This window comes from Pinus tabuliformis, chromosome 3_2, assembly GCF_031772625.1.
Source record: "Pinus tabuliformis cultivar Carrire ecotype Pingquan chromosome 3_2, CPIR1, whole genome shotgun sequence".
NCBI lineage: Eukaryota > Viridiplantae > Streptophyta > Pinopsida > Pinales > Pinaceae > Pinus > Pinus tabuliformis.
In genome coordinates this window covers 1,276,704,605-1,276,729,221 of record NC_142302.1, presented here as the reverse complement: position 1 = coordinate 1,276,729,221, position 24,617 = coordinate 1,276,704,605, and the positions used below count along the sequence as shown (strand labels likewise).

At 37.4% G+C, this 24,617-nt stretch overlaps 1 protein-coding gene across 3 annotated transcripts in view; it reads right to left on the bottom strand.

Annotated features, from left to right (window-relative positions):
- The window catches only part of LOC149185399 (lysine-specific demethylase JMJ27-like), an 80,537-nt gene extending 57,583 nt beyond the window's left edge, over window positions 1-22,954 (bottom strand). For all 3 annotated transcript variants that reach the window (XR_016257379.1, XM_089417921.1, XM_089417922.1), the window contains exon 1: window positions 22,857-22,954. The gene's annotated coding sequence lies outside the window, so the exon portion shown is untranslated. The remainder of the gene's footprint in view (window positions 1-22,856) is intronic.
- Window positions 22,955-24,617: the final 1,663 nt, after the last annotated feature.

Genomic DNA, 24,617 nt, shown 5'->3' with positions numbered 1-24,617 from the left:
AATTTTTTTTAATTTTGCCGACTTTTTCAAAAACCTCCCGACTTTAATGACTCTTTCAATTTCTGGACCCTTGCCGATTTAATCCCAACTTCAACTTTTCCATATTGATCTCAACCAAATATCTACAACATTGCACAAAGAAAAGCTACAAGTCAATCTCAAGAATTGTACATTCAAGCAATAGGGAATGTTTATATTTCATTCCATGTTATCCAAGATCACTTGAGCACGGTTCAAGCACCAAAAGAGTATTCATGCCCTAGGATGTTTCAAGGGAATTAATAACTACTTGCTCAAATTATTTGCTCACTTTCCCATGTCGTGTACCCACTCAATCCGTTGAGCCTTGATCTTGTCCACTTCAATTGTGTAACAAGATGTATTTGATGAGATCATGTGCAAATAAGGATCCTCTTGTCCTTGCTTTCCATAGAAAATTCAAAAAATATAAATAAAATGAAGTGGATACTTCTAGCCATGCAATGTGCTAAGTCACCACATTCATGTTCGGGGTCGAGCTCCTGCCAACTTGCGTAACCTATTTGTCGTTGTTCTGCAGTTGTGTTTGTCAAGATGGAGGGGTTGAGAGTGGAGTGCATTGTAGGTTGTAGTGGGTTACGATTGTGAGCTTCAGTGAGGTTGCGAGTGTGCAAACCGCGATGTAAATTTAGGGTTTTGATTTTTTAATTTTTTGTAATTATCAACCACCCAAATTTACCTAAACATGACGTCGAACTTAATCGATCTTAATGCAAATCTTTTTTTTTTGTTCTTGTTCGAATTTGACTCGAGTTCGAGTTCACCTTGATGTTCAACGAACCGAAACAAATAAATTCAATCGCCATTAAAGTTTGGCGAACTTAAAATTTCAAGAATTTTGTTCACCGAACATGGTGACTTAGGCCATGGGAACATCTTTAATGTAGCACAAAATATTTGTTGCATACCACCATTAGAGCTTCTCATGCACAATTCTAAACAATTTAGCCAATGTCATGAAATGTTCTCAAATTGTGCAAGTTGTTAGGGGGGCTTAAATAATTATTAGGAAAAGAGATGACCATACACAACAACCAATATGCCTCTCCAATTCCTCCAAACACAAAGTAATACAAAGAATGAACATGTTTATGATAGTAGCATCGAACAGGTACTTCTGCAGAGGTCTAATTGTTTAGATGTGTGGAAGTTGTCCAAAGGACCTTGAAGCAACAAAATTGTAGCCTGTTGATTTTAAATGTTAAAATCAGTGTTGAAAATATTGGTATCGGCAAATATTAGTGAGGGTCCATAAAACATCTTATTGTCAATATCAGCAAGCATAAAAAATGCATAATATATTCACATTTTTCAGATTTTTAAACATATAAAGAAATAACAACATGAAATAAACACATTGGCACATAAATATGAAGAAAGCACTGATATATATGATGTCAAATAGAAATGATACATCAAAGGCGATACCAAATCCTGTTGATCCCTGATAATTGTCCAATCGAGGACTCAAATGTGGAGAACCAATACAAAATAACATCACATATATAAAAGTATCTCATCATCACAAGTTATATGTAACAAAGCAAATAAAACTAGTAGCTATCTATCTGAAATCATTGCCCTCTCCCCCTTTTACGAGAAAACATGATAGGTTGTTTGCCAAGCCTACCCCTAGTAGTAGAAGGCCCTAGCCCTGCCTCTGCACCTAATGTCAAATAATGAGTGCTAGGTATGGAGTTGTGCTCTCCTATATCTATAGCAGATGGTATTGATGTTGTTGCTCCCACAATGTCCTCCTCCTCCTCCCCTTGCTCCTCCTCCGAGTGTTGCTCCTCCTCCGAGTCCTCCTCCTCTTGTTGCCCCTATTCTAATGGATCATCTGGCTTTAACCATGAAGGTGACTCCTCCAAGATGGGCTCCTCAGACTCCACCCTCCACTGAGACAATGCATCAATATTGTTTAAGGAAATAGCATCTGGATCAATTGGTGCTTCTATTTGCTTCACTCAAAATCGGATATTGTAATGCACATACACTAAACATTGAGGCATGTGAACTCCAGCCTATAAGAGTGTCAAAAAACTAATGAGTCTTGACACTTGAAGGTCATAAATTAAAAATTACAACAAGTGCAATTGCTCAACTGAAGGCTGGAGCTCAAAGTTATACCCATTGCACCTTTTTGCATGTATTTTCTCAAATACACTCCAATTGCGCTCACACCTTGAAGAACTACATGTTTGACTCAAAATTCTTATGGCCAATTTCTACAAATTTGGTGCCCTTGCACCATAGCTTCGCCACCAAATATCTACAACAAAATAAAGAAATAAAAAATTAAAAACTTAAAACATAATTAAACTTTCAAATAAAATTTACACAATTGAATTTTAAATTATAAGTAAGGAAATTCTAAATTGAAAATTCTAATTTCTAATGAGTGATGACTTGTCACTTACGTGGCATGAAAAGGCTCATTTCCCTAATAGCATCATCAAAGCCAAATAGGGCAACACAATACCAATAAAATTGTATCTCGCGATTGATTTTGCTACGAAGCTCAGGATCAGGTACCATCCTATGAATATAGGAATGGAGCCCTTCCATCACCTCGCCATCAAAATCAAAGCTGCATTTGTATGAAAATGTGGGGTTGAGGAAGAGTGTTGCTGCATGAATAGGTCGATGAAGCATCCCTGTCCACCAACTTTCAATCACATCCCATAACATCATATGCCTATCAAGCCTAGCAGAACCCTTGTCTGCATAATAAGAACGAATGGCCTCTTTCGCCCTATCCATGGCCTCATACAAATAAGCCATTACAGGTTTTTCCCCATCTATCAATCTCAAAACATTTACTATAGGTTCACTAACTGAGCATGCTCCTTCTACTCCATGCCAAAACGTGTCAGAGTACACCATTTTTGCAATGGCTCTCCCGTCCTGTCTCCTAATGCATCTACAACTGTGTCAATCATCAGACACAAACATTTGCTTCAACTTGAACCGACATCGAAGCAAAGACTGAAGAGTAATAAAGTTTGCGGCAAAACGTGTGATCGCAGGACGCCGCAACTCCTTGTTTCTAGTGAACCTCCTCACGAGGCTAAGAACAAACGCATGGTTATAAATAAACTTGGGGACGCTCCTAGTCATATCAACCATCTCCTTGATGAAGGAGAGTTTCCCCATATCCTCAAACAGCAAATCAAGACAATGTGTTGCACACAGAGTCTAGAACAATGTGCGATGCCTCTCCATAAGCATCTTGCTGGCAGACACATAATTAGCTGCATTGTTTGTTATGACTTGCACCACATTTTGCACACCAATCTCCCGAATGAACCCATCTAACAACTCACATATCTTTGTTGCATCTTTGATATGTTATGATGCATCCACTGATTTAATAAATATGGTACCTTTAGGACAATGTACCAAGAAATTTAGAAGGGTCCTACCCATCCTATCTATCCAAGCATCAGACATCATTGTCCATCCAGAAACTTCCAATGTTTTTTTCAACTCCGCCAATCTAAAGTTGATGTCCTACTTTTCTGCTTGAAGAATTGACCCTCGCAACTCCTCATATGTAGCACTTTTGTACCTTGGGCCCACAACAGCAATAGCATCACACATTGGCTGTGAAAATGGATTGGTTTTAGTGATGTTGAGAGGTAAGTCGCTCTAGAAAAGACACCTTCCCATGACTCTATCTGCTTCTTGCTTCTCCTTTTTTTTAACAATTGATTTTATGCCAGGTTGTGCTCCATGTCCTGTTCGTGGAACAAAAAATGATGACCTCACACTAGCAGTAGCAAGTGATGTTGTGGAGCCCCTCCCACTACCCTCAGCATCAAAATTAGAAGAAGATATCCCGAAAGATCTACCTGCACGTTCAGCCTTGTTTATTTCGGTCTCTTCCTTCTTTCTGTCTTTTTCATCAATTGCCTCAAGAGCTTTTTGTATAAGCTTCGGACTAGAAACTGTACAAATCCCAACATCATGTCCAGTGAGTCTAGCCAGATGGTATTTCAATCGCGTAAACCCTCCTGTCATCCTGGTCCCACACAATTTGCATGATAGATATGCCTGATTTGTCCCATCATCAAGCTCCCCATACTCCCAAAATGGGTCCAAGGCTTTTGGCATATTTGAATTTTGTAATGAGCTAACTCAAACCTAGGGCACCAAAAAAAAATTGGAATTGCTATGTAATAACCACCTCATTTTACATAATAATTTTTTTGCTACATTATTTGCAATGTTAATTCAATGAAAAATCATAAATGACAATAAGAGGGTGCATTTGAAAGTTCAAAAAAAATGGAGTTTGTTGTCCAAATATGGAGAGAACCCTTGTATTTGCTCATGGGCATGAAAATCATAGCAAATGGTAAAAACAAAAACAAAAACAAAAAAGCAAAATGTTTGTACACAAACAGGCAAGCAAGAATAACCCTAAAACTATCAAAAAAATCATTAACATAGGGGTTTATTTTAACATACCTGTTAACGGAAGAAATGAAGATTGTCTCAATGTTCTTCAATCTTTGATCAACAAAATATTCGTTGTTGGTGGCGATAATGGCTATTCAACCCTCGAATCCTCCTTGGCAGCAAGCACAATGCACTCCCCTTCCTTCTCCAGCAATCAGAAAACAAAATGAGTGAAAACAAAACAAAAAAAATTCGGCCTTTTCTAACTGCGGCGGCAAATTTTTTTTTGAGCCCAGCATTAGTTTGCATCGTAGCACGATATTTTCCCGAGATATCGCCGATATTTCAAAAATAGAGTGATATTTTCGGGGAGACAAAATATCGCGATATCTCGTCTCCTCGAAAATATCGTGATATTTTCGAATATTGATAATATTGTCATCACTGGTTAAAATACACAAAGGTATTTGTAATAATTTTTTATTATATATATAAAATGTACAAGAATGTTGAATGTTACAATGACGCCTTGCTTATATACCTAGGCAGGTCTCCTTTCATGATTGGGCATGTCTTTTAGATATGCCTTTTCACTTAACTAATGACTACTTAACATAATCATTACTTGATTATTTAGTATTTACATTTATTTATATTTATTTAATTTTATATAATTTATATTCGTAACATTACCCCTTCCTTCAAAATCTTTGTCCTCAAAGTTATATTCTAAACAATTTTCTTCATCTTGCGTCATGTAACTCGATGCCACTGGTGGCTCAGCTTATATAATTCAATTCGCTGGTAACAATGTCTTGGAACTAGTTTTTTTTTTTGGAAGAATTTGAACATTACCATTATTAATCAAGTAATCCAGAAACACAAGGCAGTTATATCAACTAATGATATAATTTCTAGGACGGTGCCATCTAGGAAAAAGAAACTTGATATTTGCATAGACGAGTTAAAACTTCAAAGTCGTTATTTCAAGGTATTCAAATACAATACCAACCAATAGTAGTTCCCCATGATTTAAGCCTTTGTTTTGTTCTCTATCTACAAATGAACTTCAAGAAAGTGAATAATTCTGACAGTGAAAATGATTTCTTTGAGGAACCTCCATATCTGAAGCTTCAGTCTGTGGACATGGATCGATGTATTATGCTGCATTATTTTGATCAATTTGTGCTTTTCGAAAACCAAACAGTTGTAAAGATTTTAGTAATTTCTTAGCAAAATTTCCATGATTTTTCCTTTGAAAAAGCCAGTTTGTACCACCATTAAATGTATTTCCAAGCCTTCTGGTGCATCCAATATCAACTAGCTTATTATTGCTAACTACTCTTAAGCTCCCTGATTTTCCCCTTGAAAAAATATGCCTGGTTTTGCCAGATTCCTCTCTACTTCTATCAAGGTTTTCTTTCATTGCAATGAGTTCTTCCTCTAAATTTTTCAATCTGAAACTTGTAGCTTCATAGTTTGCATTCAAATAAGCAGCTTGACGAAAAGTTGCATCTCTTTTCAGAATAAGTCTTAATGAAAACCCATCTTTGTCTTCAGTAACGCTACATCTAACATCACCCGACAGAAAATGGGATGAAAGGGTTGATATGTCATTAAGACAAGATAGTGAATCGATGTTATCATTCCTTGCAGTTTGACTACTTTCAGAATTGGACCTAATAGATTGATGTGTTTGCAATTGCTGCATGAACATGGATTGCATTATCAATCGGAGGGGCATCAACTCACTCTGAACAACATGAACGCAGACTTCTTGAGACATTTTTTGACAGCCTAAGACTTTGCAGACAGCAAGACAATCTTCCTCTGATAGTTCAAGATGTGCATTTACGGTGTATACAATCATAATATATATACCAACCACAAGTATCAAACCAACATAACAAAGCACTAATTAACACATTGATCCACATTTAAATCGACGCCAAAACCCATGACCTCTCGACCAGGGCACATCGCTTGACGGCAAAGGGTGCATTGTTCTTTTAGCGGGTTGTCAATTGGTCTTTGTTGGAATGGCGACTATCGGGACAGCATGATAATCCACGGAACCTGTCGGGGCAGGCACAGCGGAATATCTGGGCAACGCAGCGGGGTAGAGGGTGTAAACTGACAGGGGATTGTGGAAACTGTGACAGGGGATTGCGCAAAGACAGAGAGATGTGTGGATTTAAATGTTGTACCCACGGTTGCACTTTGTAGAGCAGGAGGAAAAATCCTTCATTCAACTCATCTGTATTCACTAACCACCGAGTGTAATATCAAATTGCATCTCCACGGGGAGACGATCCTTGAAGATACATATGATCCCTTACGTTGGATTTCCGCTCAAGATCGATTCAACCATGACGCAATAAAAGGCAACTGAAGGCCTGGACTCAATTTTCTCGAAAAACTTCTTCAATATATAAACCGCAAGTTTTGATCTGGGTCATACATGAGGCTGCAACAAATCATGCAATTCTTAACTTTGGGCCTGACTTCATATATTTTTTTAGGGTTCTCACGGTTGATTGCCACAACTGATGCATATATTCCCATCACAAACATTAATTTATCTGATACTGCAATTGAGCTGATGGTCTAAGGTTCCCTATCTGGTGTGATCATCTGATATATCTTCGTTGCATGGCAGGGGCCTGTGAAAGTATGGCATGGCTTCAGCCTGATAGCATGATGTTTACAAATAGTTTCTTTGGAACATAGTTGCTGGAATTCTCCAAGCTTGGTCTCTTCTCAATTACACCTTGGATATCACCCTCCATAATCATATCATCTTCCATTGTGATCTCAGCGTTCGCTTCCATAGTTCTCATAACAGCGAGAACCAGTTCTTTCAGATATTCGTTACGGGGATTTGTATCCATGTTTCGATTTTCTTCTTCCATTGTTTCCAAATAAACTAATTCGAATATAAAAGAATCTCCCACTTTCTGGAATATAGCTATAAACTTATGTGGATAAAAGTCGTCGTATTTGATCACGAGTCTATATGTTGTAAAGCAGACATGGAAAGAATTGGGCTTTGCCCAACCTTGTCGTCTCAGCTTACGCTCTTTAGTACTCCCAAAGTAAGTACTTTGAAAGCAGGGCACCACTTCATAAATTATGTTTTCCAATTAAGCATAAAACTTGTCAAAACCACTATAAGATGTGGTCCCCAAATTCCTTTCTTACATGCCAAGTGTGCCAAAAGTGCTATCATCATAATTGTCTTACCAAGGCCCATTTCATCTGTTAGGATTCCATTAATGCATTTCTCATACAGAGTGACTAGCCAATCTAAACCAATATGTTGATACTCACGAAGCGAGTATTTCGAAAGGAATGGCAACTTTGTGCAATCTTTGGTCGTAGAGAATGTATTTCCTGTTGGTTGTGCTAAACGCGCAGCAGCTGCTGCATCAGCAATTCTAACTTCACTGGTTTTTTATTCTTTAGTTGTTTTCTGTAACTCATTTGTTTCTGGTGGAGAAATCTCCACCTTCAAAACTACATCCCCATCTTTTTCTTCTGCAATTGAAGAATCATATTCTAAGTATGTTCCAATTCTTTCAGCACCATCTTTCAGTTTCTCAACAGGGATTGCGTTTGACATTTCTTTTCCTGCCTCAAAGGTTCCCTCTGCATCTTCTAGTTCATCAGCATTTTCTTCATCTGAGCATTCCATCTGCTTATATCTAGCAAGCAACTCTTCAACCAGCAACTCGCTCTTTGCCTTCAAAAACTCAAACTCTCTGGTTGTGTCATTACCCTCTGCTCTAGCAAGCTCCTCTTCTTCTAACAAGGTAACTTCATCATCCTCTTATTCCCTTGTGAAAGTTGCATTTATGTACTCCCCATCATCCATTTTATTGCCAGAGTCAGAAGATGCAGCCATTTCCTCTCCAGTTGTCCTATGTTCAAGTGACAGTCTTCCATCACTCAACTCCCCTTGAGCTAGCGGATCAACTTCTTGCCCACCGTCAGTGCCATGGACAAATGTTGTATAAAGTCCATTTCCTCCACAAGCAACCAATAGGTGTTGCCCTGGTTCTACGAATTCCGTTACTGAGTACTCTATCATTTCTCGTTCAAATTCCTCATTGTTATGATATTGTTCATCTTCTTGTTTCTCAAGATAGTCGTCATCCAGATCATCTTCATCTGGATCATCATCTTGATCTATATCAGCTTCATCGGAATCATCATCTTGATCATAATCTTCTTCTCATGTTTCACCTTGTTTCGTTTCACAATCGCTATCATCTTCCTTGTTATCAATTCCCTTTAGATGTGTTGTAACTTCTACATATGATTTTTCCCATTGTTGAAGTTTTTTCTTGAATTTTACTAAACTGCTCAATGAATTCAGGACGTAAACGTAATGGTATATTGTGCGGCAGATAACGTTCAAGGACTCGCATGGTTATATTGTGCGGCGGATAACGATCAAAGTCTCGCATGGCTCCGATACCACTGAAGCAACAAAATTGTAGCTTGCTCACTTTAAATGTTAAAATACACAAAGGCATTTGTAATAATAATTTATTATATATATAAAATGTACAAGGATGTTGAATGTTACAATGAGACTCTGCTTATATACCTAGGCAAGTATCCTTTCATGATTGGGCATGTCTAAAAGACATGCCTTTTCACTTAACTAATGACTACTTAACATAATCATTACTTGACTATTTAATATTTACATTTATTTATATTTATTTAATTTTATATAATTTATATTCGTAACAGACCTTAGCAAATTACTTTAACTAAAGGATTTATTAAAGTAATTTTCATAACAAAAAGTTTAATCTAATGAAATGCAAAGGTTATTTGCATTAGTGAATTAGATAAATCTCAATCATTGACCTCAAGTGATCTCAACTATCGATCACTTCAGAGATTAGGGTTGTGGATTTAATCAATAACTCCATAGTTATAAAAGGAAGGCAAGGCTAAGGGAGAAGACACATCTAGTGACCACAAGACAGTGAAATAGAGAGATCTCAACGATTGGGTGAAGTACATTCATCCAAGTGTGCAGAGTCTAGAGGAAGAGAAGAAGGGGCAGTGAATTTGACTTTAATTCAGTAGATCCACAATTAATAATATTTATAGCAAAGAATTTACTAGAGAATAAATTCTCAATGGTTGGGGTTAGAAAATTAGCATGGTATCAAAAATTTAAGAAGGAGGCCAATTTCTAAAGCATTGCATAGAATCCAGATTCAGAAATTGCAAGAGCAGATCATACATGCACATGCACGAGAGACGCAAGCAATCATACACAGTTCGAAAGGCAATCATACGCAGTATGAAACATGGTCGTACACACATGTACAGACAAAAGGCATGTATAGTGGGCATATGCATACGTGACAAGTAACACATGGCTAACGAACATGAGTATGGTGGTCGGAAACACGTGATATACAGCAGACTCTACGAACCATACACAGTGCCATATGAAGGCATAAAAGTGACAATCATACATGGAGAATGAAAATTAGTAGCTTCTGAGGAACTAAAAAAGCACGACAGTTGACCATACACAGAGCATGATAGGCGGCTACATGAAAAAGTACAAAATCAATACTATGTGGCTACATACAGTGACAAAGAGTGGTCCATATGCATGGATCCAACTATATAGGTGATACAAGTGCGATATACAAGTCAAACTGTGCAGAGTGACGATAGCCAGCCATATGTGCAATACAAATGACACAGAGAAGCAATCTGTACGACAACAAAAAGGCACAAATTAAATCTGCCAACAATGGTTTGGTGGAGGTCGTTCTTCAGAGGGAGAGAGGGAGGTCGTACAGTCAGGGTTTTGAAAGAAAATTAACATTTTGTGGGTGTTTTAAAGGACCAAAACACATATCCACAAGGAGATCTTAGCAAAACTATAAACCAATAGCTATTTTTATGCTTGTGGGTTCTAGAAAAACTCAAAACGGGGTTGAAAAACATCAAATCTAGTTGAGGCAACAACTAGTCTCAGGTTTGAAGACCAATTGGGCGGAGCATCTAACCTCTTATCCTAGAAGAAGAGGGTAGTCTCACTTGCTTTTAAAGGAGCATGACCTATGGGAGATGACCAAGAAGATTGTTTTTGTATCGACAAATGTAGCACTCAAGGCGACTCATGAGCAGAAAGACATCAAAGCACAAAGTGTGATCATGGATGCCACCAAGGATCATTTGATCATGTGCTTAGCAAAGTAATTGGCTAGAGAGATGTTTAAGAATCTAATGGGGACCTGTTACAGAGTGACAACATGAACAAGAACATGATCTTAAAGAACAAGCTCAGATCCATCCAGATGTCAAGCTCTAATAAAGTTACCAGTTTCTTCATGAAGATCACCTAAATACAAGATCAGCTTGCAACCATTGGGGAGAAAATGGATGAGACAAAACTTGTCAATACGTCACTGAATTGGTTCACCAATCCATGGAAACGATGAAACCATTTCTCAAGCAAGTCTGTGCTCAAGAGAAACTTCCCGACTGGGAGATGCTTTGGTATGATTGCATCTATAAAGAGGCTTGGGAGTAGTCTAAGGCCAATACACAAGGAGATGTTGAAGGGAACCAAGCCCTAGTCAATATGGCCAAGAAGGGTAACGATGAAGCATCACAAAAAACAAGAAAAAGAATTTGAGCAATCTCTAGTGTTCATTTTCCACAAGAATGGGCACTATGTATCACAGTGTCTGAAGAAGAAGGGGGGAAAAGGGAAGTCAAAACTAACAGTAGCATCAACAGAGCTACAACTTGATGAGTTTGCATTGCAATGAAGCTTGGGAAAGACTTCCAGTTAATCTCTTGTCTATCTACCAACACCATCACCAGGAGTGCTTGGTACTTGGACAATGGTGCATCATGCCATATGACAGAAGCATGGGAGTTGTTTGGCAGTCTGACAAAGAAAGACCTAGGGGTTCATGTGGAGCTTGGTGATGATGCTAAGTATGTAGTGAAGGCAGAAAGAACCATTAAGTTCCAACTCAAGTTAAGAAGAATGTTGGAAGCCAAGGACATGTTGTTTCAAGCAAGTTTGAAGAGGAACTTTCTCTTAGTCTTAGTGATGGAGGACAGAGGATATGAGGTCATGATTAGGAACGGGCAAGCACTCATTCGTCTAGAGGACACTATAGACCAAACACAACATTAGCCATCATAGTTAAACAAGGCAACTTATACAAGTTGAAAAGAAAACATATCCAGGATTTGGTACATAACAATGATAACCAGTGTAAGCTATGGCATATGAGGTTAGGACACTTGCACTACAGGGTGTTGTTGATCCCAAGGGAGATTTTCACTAGTCTCCCAAGTTTTAGTGTTGTGAGCAATAGGTTATGTGTATAGGATGTGCACTTGACAAGAATGCCAAGGCTTCTTTTTCGAGCGACAATAATAAGTCAGTGAAATCTTGGATCTCATTCATTCAATTGTGGGTAGACTGATGTTAGTGGCATCAATGCATGTAACACTCTACTATGTCACGTTCATTAACAGCTATTCCAGGAAAACCTGGATCTTCTTCACGAAGACTAAGGATGGGGTCATTAATTGGTTCTACGAGTTCAAGGCCCAAGTGGAGAACCAGACAAGCAAGAAGATCAAGGTATTGAGGTTGGATAATGGGGATGAGTACAGCTCCAATGACTTCAAGGATATCTGCAAGGAGACAGGGACCAAGAGAGAGATGACAGTCTCACACAACCCTCGACAAAATGGGGTTATTAAGAGAAAGAATCAATCCATCATCAGTTTTACCATGGCTATGCTACATGACCAAGATCTGCCTATGTTTCTTTGGGAGAAAACATGTAACATTGTAGTATATGTGCAGAACACTAGTCCTCACAAGATATTGGGGGACAAGACTTCTGAGAAAGTTTTCACAAGAGTGAATCCAGAGATAGTACACTTGAGGATCTTTGGTTGTCTAGCATGCATCCATGTACCTATGGAGAAGAGGACAAATAAGGAACCTTCAGGAGAGAGGGATATTTGTTGGATACGGTGAAACCTCAAAAGTTTACAGGATCTTCATACTAGCACAAAGGAAGACAGTTGCAAGCAAAGATGTTAAGTTCAAGAAGAACTCGACATCTAGTATGTTTCATGAGTAACCACTAATAATGATAGAGGACTAGAAGCAAGAGGCTTAGATGAGAGAGCAACATGTAGATATTTCCAGTTCAGGGAGTTATCCTTTAGGTGGGGAGTAGTTAGTAGCTCCTAGTTCTGTTAGAAGGCCTAAGTGGTTTGAGTAGACATTGAGGGATGCTCAAGAGCATGTGGAGGCTTTGAGAAGCAAATTCAGTGAAAGTGGGCCTCCAAAGAAGTATCTGAACTACATCGCATTAATGAGTGGCATCATTGAAGAGGTAATAGACTAGGAAGTTTGGAGGAAATCCATGGTGAAGGATAATATATGGGAGATTGTGCTAAGATTGGAGGGAAAACCAATTCCAGCTGGCTCTTTTGGAAGTACCTTCCTCACTAAGAGGGATTGTTGATGATAGTAGCATCAAACAAGTACTTCCGCAGAAGTCTAAGAGTCTAGAATTGTGGAAATCATTAGAAAGACCTTAAACCTTAGCAGATTACTTTGACTAAAGAAATTATTTAAGTAATTCACTTTTATAAGAAGTTTAATCTAATGAAAGGCAAAGGTTATTTGCATTAGTGAATTACATAAATCTCAATGGCTTTTAGATATGCCATGGGCACATTTTTAATGTAGCCCAAAATATTGAAGAAATTTCAAGCCCCACTCCAGTTATCAATTTTCCTTATCACTCCATGCATTTAGTTTTAAATCCAAGCATGATAAAAATTCAAAAATCTGGAAATGATAATATTTTTCTAAAAACACAAATTTAAAGATCTCACAACTGCTAAAATTGCAGAAATAAAACACAGCAAAATTATGACAGCCACACACAAAAAATAACAATGATTTTTGGTCAATGTGACCCTGGAAAAACCCCCTACATCTCTTGGGGAAAACCATTTTGAGACCTCTTCTTTATTTCTGAAAATGCTTTTATAAAGAAACTGAAATACACAGTAAAAATTCCAACAACCACAAATTACAACTTATCTCGATTTCAATGCTTGAACTCCACCTTGAAAATCGTGCCAATCAGCAATTAGCCAAAACAGAAATTTTTACAGCAATATAACAGCATTAAATGTTGTACGGCCAACCTCAAAAAATGTGCCCAAAACTTGTCCCTCTTCAACGATTTCTGTGTCTTTCTCTTGCTATACGATTTTTCCTTGGGATGCGTAAGAATAAATGTTGCTGCCCAGATTTGCTGAAATGTCTTCTTGCTGCTCTCCTTCACTTCCTCACTACTCAGAAATTTTCTCCTTGCTCTCTCTTCTCTTTCTCTCAAATGCTCATGAAAGAATGAATTGATCTTTTCCTCCTCTTCTCGTTTTATTCTCTAAATGACCTTTTGGGTTACCCTAAGATCTAATGGCTGAGATTCATTTAGATCTAGGAATGAGAATAAATGTGCATTTAATTCTCACTTTCTATTTTTTAACTCACCCACTTAAATAAAGACCCACTTAGCCTTTTATTTCCATAGTCGCTTTATCACTTTCTAATTCTTCATTCACTTTAATAAAGTCACCTTTAAATTAGAATGTAACTTTACCACTTATAAAGTCATTTTTAAAATTGAATGTAACTTTACCACTTATAAAGTCACTTTTAAATTAAAATGTAACTTTACCACTTATAAAGTCACTTTTAAATTAAATTGACATTACCACTTATAAAGTCACTTTAGGAAAAGAACTAAAAAATAAATTTGGACACTTTTCCCTATGCCAAAAGATCAAAAGCCTTAGGGAACCACTTGTCCTCTGGTACCCAAATTTTAACACTCCCTCTTACCGAGGAAAGTGTTCCTCACCACTCCCATCTTGTCTCTGAAGTATACATGCTTGCCCCGTGGTAAGGCTTTGGTGAAAATGTTTGCTACCTACTCATTTGTAGAAATGTACTCAAGCTTGACAACTCCCTTTTGGACATAGTCTCTAATGAAGTGATACTTGATCTCAATATGCTTTGACCTGTCATGAAAAACTGGATTCTCCGTGAGTTTTGTGCAACTCTGATTGTCACAGTAAATTACTAAAGGTCCCAATCCCTGACCAAATAAACCAAAGAACATCTTGCAAAGCCATATGGCCTCACAACTAGCCAAACTAGTAGCCATATACTCTGCCTCAGCTAAGCTCAATGCAACTGACTGTTGTTTCCTGCTGATCCACGACACAAATGTCGAACCCAACCCAAAACAACACTCGGAAGTACTCTTCCTATCTGAAGCTCAATCTGCCCAATCTGAATCCGTGTACCCTGCCAGTCTCACTCCATCACCCTGTCTATAATCTAGACCAAAATCCACAATCCCCTTCAAGTAACGAAGAATGTGTTTTGTAGCTACCCAGTGCACTCTCCTGGGCTCACACATGCATTGACTCATAGTGTTAACTGCAAAACATATATCTAGTCGAATGTTGACCAAATACATCAAACAACCAGTGAATTGTCTGTATAGAGTAGGATCCACCAACTCGGAATCAACAGTATGAAGCTTCTTCTAGTTAGTGATCATAGGTGTAGACATGGGTTTGCAGTCCTCCATGTGAAATCTGCTAAGAATATCCACAATGTACTTCCCTTGTCCTAGGAAGAAATGCCCCTCCTCCTGAGTCCTGCCACACCTCCAATCCCAGAAAATAATGCATCAAGCCAATAACCTTCATCTCAAACTCTGAAGCAAGATCTCTCTTGCAGCCCTCAATGAGTCTCTCTGCACCAGTGATGATCAAGTCATCAACATACAACACCAGAATGAGAGGCTCCTCACCCACCACGATGAAGTATAGGTTCGGATCAACCTCACTCTTTTTGAAACCCAACTGCTTCAGGCCATAGAGTGCCTCTTTCAATTTGCATACATGGGACTCCTTCCCATGCACCTCAAAGCCCTGCGGCTGCTCAATATAAACCTCCTCCTGAATGAAGCCATTGAGAAATGCGGTCTTCACATCCATCTGGTGGATCTTCCAACCCATCTCTGCTGCAATCGATATAATGGAGCGAATAGATGTATACCGAGCTACGGGAGCGAAGGTCTCCTCATAGTTAACTCCCTCTACTTGTGAGAACCCTCTCGCCACAGATCGAACCTTGAACTTCTCAATGTTGCCATCTGCAACATGCTTTATCTTGTAGAGCCATATGGAAGTAACAACTGATTTACCTTTAGGCCTCGGCACTACCTCCCAAACATCGTTCTTCATAATAGAAGAATACTCCTCCATCATGGCCTCTCTCCAGATCCTGCACTAGTGGCCTCATAAGCTATGAACCCAAACTGCCAATCAAATCTCTATAGAAGCTGCCATGGGTGTGTCTTTCCCTTTCTTGTTCTTCTTCTCCAGACACACAACAACACAACTTTTGACAATTCCAACATTTGACTTTGGAATAGTCCTTCTCCTTATTTTGTTGCTTGCCTTTACCTTTGCTTTTGCCTCCACTGTTGAAAGCTTTCTTCTTTGCTATGCCCTTCTTGCCTCTTGCTAACAATGCCACATTGTCATCCTCCTCCACCTGTTTGGCTACCCCAAGATGGTTCTTTCTGATCTCATTTTGAATGCAATCATCCCAAAACCTCTCCCAATCGGGAAGGTTTTCCCGTGCAACAATGCCATCCACAAAATTCTCCCGAGTCTTGGGAAGACCATTCAAAGCAATTCTCACCAACTCAGCAGGTGCAATGATCTCACCTACGGCTGCCAACTCATCTCTCACTGAAGTGATCTTTGTGAAGTATGTTGTAGCACTGTCAGTCTTAACCATTTTAATGGCCTTCAGTTTCTCCTTTAGGACCATTTTTATGTTTTCATTTGAGCTCTGGTAAACACTGGTCAACGCTGTCCACATCTCATGTGCATAAGTCTTTCCTCTCACATGAGGAATGACATGGTCTTTGATTCCTTCCAGAATCAATCTTTTTGCCTTAGCATTCTTTTTGTTAAACTCTGCCAACTGTACAGGGTCAGCAGGTACTACTACTGGGTTCTGTGTGGTATTTACCATAATGCCCCAGACTTCTGTTTCCTCAAAGATGCTCTGGATTCTCTCCTTCCATGCACTGTAGTTGTTCTGCCCATCCAACCTGTCTTCAACTCTCAAACCCAAAGACATATTTCACTGTCCTACCAAATTGAAATTTTCAAATCTATGGTAAAGGTTTTTGTTTTCTGTGTAAAAATCAGCTCGCTGTAATTTTCATTTTGTTGTCTCAAACTGCACTTTTTAGCCAACCAAGCTCTGATACCATGAAGAAATTTCAACCCCCACTCCGATTATCAGTTTTCCTTATCACTCCATGCATTTAGTTTTAAATCCAAGCATGATAAAAAAATTCTAAAATCTAGAAATGATAATATTTTTCTGAAAACACAAATTTAGAAATTTCACAACTGCTGAAATTGCATAAATAAAACACAGCACAATTATGACAGCCACACACAGAAAATAACACAATGATTTTGGGTCAATGTGACCCTGGAAAAACCCCCTACAACTCTTGGGGAAAACCAGTTTGAGAGCTCTTCTTTATTTCTAAAAATGATTTTACAGAGAACCTAAAATACACAGTAAAAATTCCAACAACCACAAATTACAACTTATCTCGATTATGTGCTTCAACTCCACCTCGAAAATCGTGCCAATCAACAAGTAGCCAAAACAGAAATTTTTACAGCAATAAAACAACATTAAATGTTGTACAGCAACCAGCCTCGAAAAATGTGCCCAGAACTTGATGTCCCTCTTCCTCAATTTCTGTGTCTTTCTCCTGCTATACGTCTTTTCCTTGGGATGCGTGACAATAAATGTTGTTGCCCAAATTTGTTGAAATGTCTTCTCGCTGCTCTCCTTCACTTCTTCACTGCTCAGAAATTTTCTCCTTGCTCTCTCTTCTCTTTCTCCCAAATGCTCATGAAAGAATGAATTGATATTTTCCTCTTCTCTTCTCGTTTTATTCTCTAAATATCCTTTTGGGTTACCTTAAGATCTAATGGTTGAGATTCATTTAGATCTAGGGATGAGAATAAATGTGCATTTAATTCTCACTTTCTATTTTTTAACTCACCCACTTAAATAAAGACCCACTTAGCCTTTTATTTCCATGGTCACTTTTTCACTTTCTAATTCTTCATTCACTTTATTAAAGTCACCTTTAAATTAGAATGTAACTTTACCACTTATAAAGTCACTTTCAAATTAGAATGTAACTTTACCACTTATAAAGTCACTTTTAAATTAAATTGACTTTACCACTTACAAAGCCACTTTAGGAGAAAAGTAAAAAATAAATTTGGACAATTTTCCCTAGGCCAAAGATCAAAGCCTTAAGGAACCACTTGTCCTCTGGTACCCAAATTTTGACAAATTTTTGTTGCACACCACTATTAGATATGCTCATGCACAATTCTAAACAATTTATCCTATGATCACAAAATGTTCTCATTTTGTGCAAATTATTAAGTTATGGCCGAAATGATTATTAGGATAATGGGGTGTCCATACACAAAAACCATATGCCTCTCCAATTCCTCCAGACACAAAGCAATACCAAAAATGCACTACATGTTTATGATATTAGCATCAGACAAGTACTTTTGCGCAAGTCTAAGTGTTTAGATGTGTAGAAGTCGTCTAAAGGACCTTTGACCTTCGCAAATTACTTTAGCTAAAGGAATTATTAAAGTAATTGACTTTTGTAAAAAAAAATTCAATCTAATGAAATACAAAGGTTATTTGCATTGTAATCATGATTTTATGTATATAATGTAAAGAGAAAAATAAATTTATTATTGTTATTCTTGAGGCATGGGTTTCATGCTCAAGGAAAAATTATTTATAGATCAAGCACCCATTGAGTGCTTCTAGGGCTTGTCATTAAGTCTACAAGTCAATTGAGTCAATGTCATGTATGGAAGACCCTTTTGGGCATGTTACATCTTGTAAAGAAAACTTATGTAAAGTCAAAAGTTTCAAATAGACCATCCAAGACCTCTTCATCATGCAAAGAACAAGTTGGCCTACAAGCAGCATCAAGTCGACCTCATGGACCGTGATTTGACCTCCAAGGAAGACTATATATAAGGATGTATCAACCTCATTTAAAAGGCATCAATTCAACTCAAAAGAAATTCGAACTATCAAGAAGAAAAAGACCTAGAAAAAAGTGAAGAAGAGGAGAATCCGAGGAGAAAAATCTAAATTAAGAAGATTTTTTTTCTCACACGTGTCAACTACAACTAGGGTTTCCAAAGTGAAAATTGCAGACCTTAAAAGACGCTGAAATCTAACATCAAAATATCATTCTTGCAAGTTGAATTCATGAGAAGAAGAGTCCAAGCATAGAAAAGGAGAGAAGCCTCTTAATTGTGCCCTAGACCTCTCACATGTGCGATGTAGCAGTGATTGCAGGAGGCCGAAAGTTGCATGTAAGAGAGCTCAAACTTGTTGTTAAAGTTGCAGGTCGAAATTCTTCGTCAAAGGAGAAGTGGAGGCTGCTATAGGGCAAGTTCGACTTGGGTTGAGAAAGTGCCTCAAGGAAAAGTTTGACTTGGTGTTGGAGGGGCCTTGGTCAAGGGTCATAGGTCTTGGAATTCATCATTTGAAGTTCTATAAGAAGAGAAGAGTTCTTGTGGGTTTTCCTCTCAAAAGGAGAGGTTTTGGCCCTGGTTGATAGCCTATATCTTGTGTCCTCTTGTCTCATTATTCTTTATGGTTTGGTAGTTGTTTGATGATAAGAACATAATAATAATAAGTGAAAGCAAAAGTTAATCAAGTTATGTTTAAATTACATCACAAGTAGTTAGCAAAGTAAGAGAAATCATCTAATCTAGCTGCCCCTAGATTTCTCAACACTTTGGGGCCTTTCTTTCCATTGTTTGAGAGGGGCATGAATAGGAGGCATTGACTAGGGTTGACTACCCATAGTAATCCAGACTAATCACTTTCAATCTTTCCATCGTTTCGAGAACTAGGGATTATGCAATGTACAAAAAGCCCAACCATCTTCTTCTTTGTTGTGGATGTCTCACTTCCTTGATTTAGAGGGGTAATCTAATGGGATCCCTATAAGGGTAAGTGGATCAACCTTTACAACAAAGGGTTTCCACTTCCACTTTCAGGTCCAGGAATTTATCCACTTCTTCCTATCTCATCATTCATCTCCCTTCTCTTGGCTTTCACTACATGAGCAACTTCATCAAAAGCTAACATTTGGGCCCCCTTATATCATCAAACACTTTCATACATGATCTAATTTCTTGCGGTATGCTAACTAAGTCACATTTCAGTGTATGTATCCCTAACCCCCTTGGTTTCATTCTAAGAATCATTGCATACATATTTCCCATCAAAGATTTAACAATAGCTCCATGCAAGGTCTTTCAAATCCTTAAGAGCCATAGGAATGTCTACCAATAAGAAAAAGAAAATAAAAAATAAAAATTGCAAATAGAAGAACTACCATTATTTGTTTAAGAAACTGGTAATCAGCTAATTATAGAGAAAGATAATGTGGAATTGTTTTGTTTTACACACTTACCAATTCGCAAAAGAAGCTAATTTCAAATCACCTCAAAGCTTGAGATAATATGTAGACCACTAATCTAGATATTTTATCCATCAAATTCAGCCTACAAACTCTTTTTGCTTCAGCTTTCAAATCTTCAAATCATCACAAAATAACTAAAAGAAGAGTGTGAAGCAAATAGAGGAGGGGTAGACTTTAAATGCACTAGGATGAGGGTAGGATGAGGGGTGGATGAGGGTTAGGGAGGGGGTTGTCACCTCACACTTACGGGCAACTAAGAGGGAGACCAATGTAACCACACCAACCCTCTTCACTTTAGATTGGCTATTCTCCAATCAATCTAGGCTTCCTTGAGGCAAGGATTGCTAAGCTTAGGCAATAAGGGCTCAAAGTGAAATGAAGAGTGACTTTAGCAAAACAAGTGTTGTAGTATAGGCTTAAAAGAGAAGTGATCGGAGCAAATAATCAATCATTTCTTCCTATCCATTAATGCAGAAAATAACTTGTCAATACTTGAATTAAGGAGATATTATTTCTTATCAATAACTTGTCATTTCTTATAAGAGAGTGTACTTCTTTATGGATATTTAAAGATGTAACTAGTCCAAATCAAGGAGAAAGACATGTGAACAAATTCCAGCAACGAAATGCAAAAGCTTAGAGGGGAGTGAACCACACTACTGCTCTTATTAATAAAGGTACATTATTCTCAAGGAGGCATATTGTTCCTTATATTATTTCAGACCTCCAATGCATTTATGAAATTATTTTCAACCTTAATATTCAGCAATAAACCTCAAGCAAATATACCTCAACAATAGAAGCTAGCTTTCCATTGCCTTTGAGATATTTGACAAAAGTACAATACGGGAGAAATCACATCTCCAACCATCATCACAATGGAGATAGAGCTCGTCTTTATAGAGTGAGTCCCTTCTGTCACACAATAAAATGTTATTATTTGCTAACTAACTCCATGACAAACCAAATAAATATTATTTTTATGTAGTAGTTAAATCTTTCCTAAATCCATGGATGAATGTGCAAGATCCCAAGTAGATGTAGTGCTCCACAAGAAATATAGTCAAAACCCCAAAATAGTAAGTGGATCATCTCCATAAGACAAATCCAAGGAAATAAGGGAAAGATAGAGTTTTGAATATATATATATATAGCAAGAAATGTCTCCACAAGTGCACCCTTCAATTATATCCTAAAAAATAGTAATAGGACTAAGTAAATGCATGCAAAATCCACATGTAATGTTCCTTTACAAACTCGCACCTTTAGACTAATGTCCAAAAATTAGTACAAAGGGGTAGACTAATGTCCCCGCACCAAACCTCTTCAGACTTTAGGTTGATTCTTCTCCAACCAATGGGCATGTCCATAAGGTAGGATTGCTAAAGCTTAGGGAAAAGGGGTCGAAGTGAAATGAAGACTAACTTCAGCAAAACAAGAGTCGTAGTATAAGAAAATAAAAGGTGATGGACAAATCAAGCTTAGTGCCTATCCATTGGGTATATGGAGTCTATAAGGTCATGACTTATGAGCTATATTTTCAAGTAGAAAGGCAATGTTATCAGTAGAATGAACAAATTACACCAATCTTATATGGCTATTTATGAATGAAGAAATCTGATTTCAAAGACCCAATGAAGGAGAACTTGACAATTGAGCATAAGTGTATGTTTGCAACTTACAAAATGTAATTTCCAACTTACTCTAATTAAGAGGGCATGGAATTCATTAGCACTTTCCAACAGCAAACATAAAGAGTCATAACAAACAATCAATCACAATTTACTCTTCTGAATATTTCCTAGATAAAGAATAGAGTTACCATATTTTAGCACCAAGCTTCCCATATCCTTCAAAAAAGCAACCAAGGGGTGACCAACAAGAAAACCACATGGGAGAAGACCACAAAGTAGCAACCCCAACCATCATCCAACCAAGAAATGAGACTCACCCAACCAAAGAGATAAGGCTCCATGAAGATGAATTCCCCTAAGAATATCCGAATATCCAAAAGCTCCAAGTAACCAATATCAAATCTCCATCAAATCACAATGTGGAACCTCATACAATATGAGATGTAATAGGGGGAACAGCTTTCTTTTTTGTATTTTTTGAGTTTGTGGGACAAGGTATTGAACACAAGTTCCAAACCTGCAAAAATCTGTTCAAAGGCTTCACAATCCTTTCTACTAATCAGCATTACCATCAAACATGTCATTGCCATCAATCAGCAAGCCTTTCTACATAAACATGTCATTACTTCAGCCCAATACCATGAATGCATGGTATTATCTCAAAATTGATTATTATCAAATAATACCATTGCAACACAATCATACAAAAGCAACATTATGACAATTAAGTCATCACCCTCAACTCAATTTATCTCATTGTGATAAAATTATAATTCCTAAAGAAGCTCATAATATTCAACCATGGCTATAAGCCACATGATTCTCAAAGTCCCTCGAGGCAACTTAGGTAAATGTTATTCATCCCATCACAAATGCTTAGGGAAAGATATTGAGTAATTAAGCATAATAACAATGCTCACACAAAATCTTATGCATCATACAAGAATTTCTTATATTTATAAACTACACCCCCTATAACCCAAACCATGAACCCATAATAAAGGAAAAGGGAGAAAAATTGTTATTATTTCATATCAATAATAAAAAGGAATAGAGATGGAGAAAATATCACCAGGAATTGTCTTTGATGCTTGCTAGAACCTCAACGCCTTTGAATTCTTGAGCATCAAATCCTTCTCCCACAAGTCCAAACTACAAGCTGAAATAAATTTAGAGCACAATTGAACCATAATTCATTTATCAAAAAGAATCTCTACATTAAAGAGAATGCATCCATCCACTACAATCAATTCCTTGATCAAAAGGGGAAAATGGACAAGAAATCCTTCTCCCACAATGGCAAACCACCAGTTGAACTAAGAAAGAATATTGGCGACTCATAATCCACTGATGGGATAGAATGCCTCCATTGAAAGAATAGGATCCCTCTAATGAAAGAAGAGAATCCCTACAATAACTTTTGACATCATGCAATTTGTCAATATGTTCAAGTCTCATTTTTATGGTATCATGGATCCAAGGATTATTAGAAATAAGTCATAGGATGAATTTTATAGGTCCTACCTATTTCCACTCAAAATTATGCTTAAAAGTTTCACATCACTTATGCCAACTCTCCACACCACGAGGAAAATTATGCTTCAAAGTTTCACATCACTTATGCCAACTCTCCACACCACGAGGAGCTCGTTAGGCTTCAACTTCAAAAGACTCCAATAATTTTCTCCATCATTGTTAATCATTCACAACATAGTTTGACAAACAAGTAATAACGATGATCAACACACCATTTTGCATAACATCAAGCATTGTGGATATTCTTTTTCCATCTTTTGCAAATCCCTATGCATATACAAAAGCATCTCGACAAAGAAACATTCTAAAAGGTAAAGGAATACACATTCATAATTAACATACAATTCCTCATAAAGAAATTGTTATTCAAGTTGCACAAAAATATGTATTGAGGCATAAACATTATCAAGCCAAGATGTAATTATACATAGTTCACTCTCTAAATAGAAATGGAATGGAAAAATATCAACCTTAGCCCCAATCTCAAGGGAAACTACATTTTTATAGAAAATACCAATTCTAGTTGAACCTTCAACTAAATTTTTCTCTAAGGGAATCCTATATGTGATCCTACAAGCAAGTCATAATGATGATTTACACATCATTTCTCATGAAAACAAGCCTTTTGAACATATTTTTTCCATTTTACAAATTCTCTGCATCCACAAAAGCATCTTAAAAGGGAACATACTAATAGCTAAAAGAATCCACAATCATCGTCAACGTTTGATTTTTCACCCAGTGAAAAAAGTCCCCATAAAATCATGATAACATCGGAAAATTGTGATTTTTTCAACTCGTCGATGTTATCGACAGAGTTTTTCATGATTCTTTCAAAAATGAAAAATTCGAGATTTAATAGTAAAACTCTAGATAAAATCGGGAGTTTATCCAAACACTCATGAGTGAGATGTCGAGGCACATATAAGTTAAGAAAAGGTTGAATTTTCCACTCATTTTGCACTCTAACCTTTGCAATTTGTGCCAATGGAGAGAGGAGGTTTTTGTCACTACCCAAGTGGAGGAGATTTACCAGTTTTTTGGCATGGATTTGGAGGGGCAGAGGAATTCTGTGAGTGATTAGTTTATGACATGTTGATGACTCATGATAATTATATACATTTATTATATCTTTCGTTGATATTTTGACACGAGGCTGAGTCAAGACTCGGGATTCAAGACTTGATTCAGTGTTGATATGTGATGTAGCACTAGACTTCTTATACATCTTATATATTAGCTTTCTTTTCATATTTATGTGGAAATGCATTTATCTGATGTCGTGGATACTTTCGAT